Source organism: Oratosquilla oratoria, chromosome 11 (genome assembly GCF_046742065.1).
Source record: "Oratosquilla oratoria isolate Oo_2021 chromosome 11, ASM4674206v1, whole genome shotgun sequence".
In the NCBI taxonomy this organism is placed as follows: domain Eukaryota; kingdom Metazoa; phylum Arthropoda; class Malacostraca; order Stomatopoda; family Squillidae; genus Oratosquilla; species Oratosquilla oratoria.
The window spans coordinates 47,589,331-47,594,330 of NC_134787.1; positions in this window are offsets into that span (position 1 = coordinate 47,589,331).

Below are 5,000 nucleotides of genomic sequence, written 5' to 3' on the forward strand. Positions count from 1 at the left end.
ATTGGTAGAACAGAGAGAGAGAGAGAGAGAGAGAGAGAGATAGAGATAGGGAGAGGGAGAGGGAGAGGGAGAGGGAGACGGAGACGGAGAGAGAGGAGGAGAAAAAAGGAGAGAGTGAGAGAGAGAGAGAGAGAGAGAGAGAGAGAGAGAGAGAGACTGAGTTAGAACAGAATGAATGACAGAGAGACAGAGACAGACAGTGAGAGACGGACAGTGAGAGACAGACAGTGACAGACAGGCAGTGAGAAATAGTGGGAGATAGACAGTGAGAGATGGGCAGATTGAAAGATAGCGTGAGAGACACAGTGCGAGGCAGACAGTGAGAAACAGAGCGAGAGATAGAATAAGAGACAGACACAGTGAGAGACAGACAGAATGAGAGACAGAATGAGAGACAGAGTGCGAGACAGAGTGCGAGACAGTGTGGGAGACAGAGTGAGAGGCAGAATGAGAGGCAGACAGTGAGAAACAGACAGTGAGAGGCAGACAGAGTGAGAGGCAGAATGAGAGGGAAACAGAGAGAAAAAGAAATGGAGAGAGAGGATCAGAAGAGAGAGAAAGAGTAAGAAACAAAGAGAGAAAAGAGACAGAGAGAGATTTGAAAGGACAGACAGACAGACAGACAGCTACAGAAAAAGATCGAGAGAGGAAACAGTGAGACTGATAGCGGCAGCGAGCTAGTGTGGCTAGCCACAGTAAGATCGAGTAGAATTGGAAACCCGATCCAATGCCATATTCGGCGGCTTCGATAGCCTTGTCTCCCTTGTCTTTTTCCTTGGTGGTTCTTTCCGCATATATATATATATATATATATATATATATATATATATATATATATATATATATATATATATATATATATATATATATATATATATAAACCCTTTCCACAGCAACCATCACCTGTACATTGAAGAAGCAAGGGAATCGACTGGTGTTGGTGGAGCAGATATAATAAAAAAAATAATAAATCACTGCTAAATGGCTTTTCGATATTGTTATGAGATCAGCTTTATCCCTTTTGTAGAGGACGGGAGTTTTCTTTTGCTGATTAGAATCGTCTGGCGGCAGCTGGAATAAATGGTTAATGTCGTGCAACGCAGCGAAAGAGGTTGTGACCATAATTCTTCTTTTTTTCTTTTCGTAGTGGTCTCGTGCAGATGAATGAAACAGATTGGTTAGGTTAGGTTAGGTTAGGTTAGGTTAGGCTAGGCTAGGTTAGGTTAGACTAGGCTAGACTAAGCTAGGCTAGGCTAGACTAGGTTACGTTACGTTACTGTAGGATAGGCTAGGTTAGGCTGGGTTGTGTTGTGTTGTGTTGTGTTTTTGTGTTGTGTTGTGTTGTGTTGTGTTGTGTTGTGTTGTGTTGTGTTGTGTTGGGCTGAGTTAGGCTAGGCTAGGGTAGGTTAGGCTATGTTACGTTACGTTAGATTAGATTAGATTAGGCTAGAATAGGCTATATTAGGTTAGATTAGGCTAGAATAGGTTAGATTAGGTTAGAGTAGGCTATATTAGGTTAGATTAGGCTAAACGTGGTTATATTAGGTTAGATTAGGTTAGAGTAGGTTACATTAGGTTACATTAGGTTAGATTAGATTAGATTAAATTAGATTAGGTCGAGTTAGATTAGGCTAGGCTAGGTTAGGTTAAGTTAGGGTGGGTTAGGATAGGTTAGGTTAGGATAGGTAAATGTAACTGTATAAAAGGTTTATCGAGACTGGGTTAACCTAACCACTCCCAATGAGGTCACATGCAACTGAAAAGACTTGGCAACAGCCAGAATGTAAGAAGAAGGTTATGAGCCTTCGCCAGGAGGTGCTGTGCAGCGACGGTCGAATCTATCACCTTTGCCCTATTATGCGCTTTAGGAACTGTTAGAGGACATGTAACGGTCACTGGTTGGAATCAAAGAGGAGTGCAGGAATCGAACCCACAACTAAGCAAATGCGAGACCAGCACGCTTCCGGTGACGCCTCCAACGCACAAAGAATACAAGGATGAATGGAACAGCCAATAGGAGTGAAAGTTATGATGGTATGATAGCGTCTCCGGGGGATGACTGAGGGTTTGCACAAACACACAAGATGGTAATTATCTCCTTTATTATGTAGAGAGTAAAGTACTTGTGTGCGGGGAGGCGCTTCTATCTAACTGACAGGATGGAATACGCTTACTTTGGTGCGTGGGATCGGGACAAGTGAGGCGACCGGCACTTGACCCTCTCATTTGTAGGTTAGGCCACGGCCCATGCCCTAAGTGCCAAATGTCTCCTTTCTTCTTCCTTCTCTCTCCTCCTTTCTCTGTTTCCTCCTTCTACACCTTCCTTCTCACTACATCTTTCTTCTCCAGCTGCGCCTCGTATTTCTTACGAATTCCCTCGCTGCAGCCTTCCTTCCTGATCGACTTCAGTTATAACATTTGGCACTTAGGCCTCTGGCATCACTGGCACTCATGCCCGGCCTATCTGAGCGTTAAGAGAATCGCGTGGCGTGGGTTGCACCTGACGGCTTGGACGCCACGCCAGGATCCCACGCTGGTATTTCCCACTCGGACTGGCCGTTTGACTTGGCTTGATCCCACGTAGGCTCTTTGTCCCACGCAGAAGGCGGCATGCCGGAGGCGGCACCACGACAATGGTACTCATTACATTAGAGACCAAAAAGAGAGGAAAAAAAGAATATCAATGACCTGTACCTGTCAGAATACAACTCAAGATATCAACATTCTTCAGTGGAAGGGTTAATCAAGTTTCTAATCCTTTAGATTTCACCTCAGCTGAAAAATTGCTTTATGGCATCCAGGGTAAATATTATGATTTGCTATCGGTTGTCGAAGTTAAACAACAATACCTTCAGTAACCATGGAGGTGCCAGTGAGATGAATGAAATGGATTGGCGGCAGCAATAGTGAAAATAGAAAGTGACACCCTAGATGGAAGGGGTAGATTGATATTTGATAGAACCTTTGCGCTTCAGAGGGATCGAAATAGAAACGTATGAAATAGAATAACGGCAGTGTATAAAAAGAAAGAAATCTATCTCTGACCACAGGTGAAAAAATGAATAAATAAATAAATAGAATAAAATAAAACGGAGGGGGTTAAAAAGCCCTAACACCCACACCTTGCCACAACCTGGACACCTGGATACACCTGCTGCTACTTCAAAAAAAAAAAAAAACACAAACACCGGAAAAATACATAAAGGCTGAGTGTCTGTGTGAAATTTTCATTCAGGCAGGCGCCAAACCGGACCTGTGGGCTTAATTCATGCATGAATTTGACCTAAAACAATTTAACAATCGCGCGACACGGATGTGCAATACTTTAGAACTCGTGCCGATAAGCTTTTCGACAGAAAAAAAAAAAAAGTGGGAATTTGTGTAATCCCGGCTAGCAGGGCAATCTAGCCGCTGCTCTTTGTGTGTTTAGTTTAAAACGCTAAAGCTTGTTCGGCCAGCAGGACTGCGGACACAAGACCACCGCTGTTATGAAATGGGATACAGTCCGCGCATGAGGCGTTCTTTCTATTAGCAGCCTAGCACACGCACACGCAAGCGCAAACATACACACATGCACGCGCAAGCATCCACGCACGCGCGTAGGCACACACACAAACGCATACACACACACACAAACACACACACAAACACAAACACACACACAAACACACATACGCACACAACTACACACGCAGACACACATACACACACACACACAAACACACACACACACACACACAAACCCAACCACATACACAACCACAACTCCAAGTCCAACTCTAACCCCCAACCCTAACCACAACCACAACCACAACCTCACCCCACCCTCCTTAAACCCCCACACCACCCTAATCCCACACGATGCAACACCCCCCATTCCCACTCTGATTATTCCGTCAGGATGCATCCTTTGTGGAGGGAGTAGGAATGAGGGAGTGGGAGGGAGGGAGGGAGGGAGGGAGGAGAATTGTATGAGTGAATGGGAGCAATGCTTCTTTATTTCCATAGACGTGGGATTACGGATTCTTTCGGGACAAATCCCCCGAAGGCGGCTTAGGCTCTCGGAAGACATGTTCCCACCACCACCTCCTCCTCCTCCTCCTCCTCCTCCTCCTCCTCCTCCTCCTCCTCCTCCTCCTCTTCCTCCTCCTCCTCTTCGTCCTCGACCTCCTCCTTTTCTTCCTCCTCTTCATTGTTTTCCTCCGTGTTTTTCTCTGTTTTTCCACCACGTTTTCTTCCTCTTCCCCTTCCTCCTACCCCTCTTCTTCATCCTCCTTTCCCTCCTCCCTTCCCTCTTCCTCCCTTCCTCCTGCTTCCCCTCCTCCCTTCCTCCTGCTTCCCCTCCTCCCTCCCTCCTCCTCCCTCCTCCTCCTCCCCTCCCCTCTTCCTCCTCCCCTCCCCTCTTCCTCCTCCCCTCCTTCCCTTCTTCTTCCCCTCTTCCTCCTCCCCTCCTCCTCCTCCCTTCCTCCTCCTACCTTCCTCTTTCTCCCCTTCCCCCTCCCTTCCTCCTCATCTTCCTCCCACCTTCCTCCTCCTCCCTTCCTCCTCCTACCTTCCTCTTTCTCCCCTTCCCCCTCCCTTCCTCCTCATCTTCCTCCCACCTTCCTCCTCCTCCCTTCCTCCTCCTACCTTCCTCTTTCTCCCCTTCCCCCTCCCCTCCTCCTCATGTTCCTCCCACCCTCCCCTCCTTCCCTCCTCCCCTCCTCTCTTTCTCCCCTCCCCCTCCTCCTCCCTTTCATCCTCCCTTCCACCTCCTCCTCACCTTCATCCTCCCCTCTTCCTCTTCCCCTCCTCCCTTCCTCCTCCTCTTTTCCTCACCGCCTCCTACTCCTCCTTATCCTTCCGCTCCTCTTCCTCTTCTTCCTCCCCCTCCCCTTCTTCCTCCTCGACATCCTTGTACTCTACCTCTACCTCTTTCTCCTCGTTTTCCTCCTCCTCCTCCTCCTCTTAGTTTTCCTCCTCCCTCTTCTTCCTCCTTCTACTCCTCCTAGTCTTCCTCG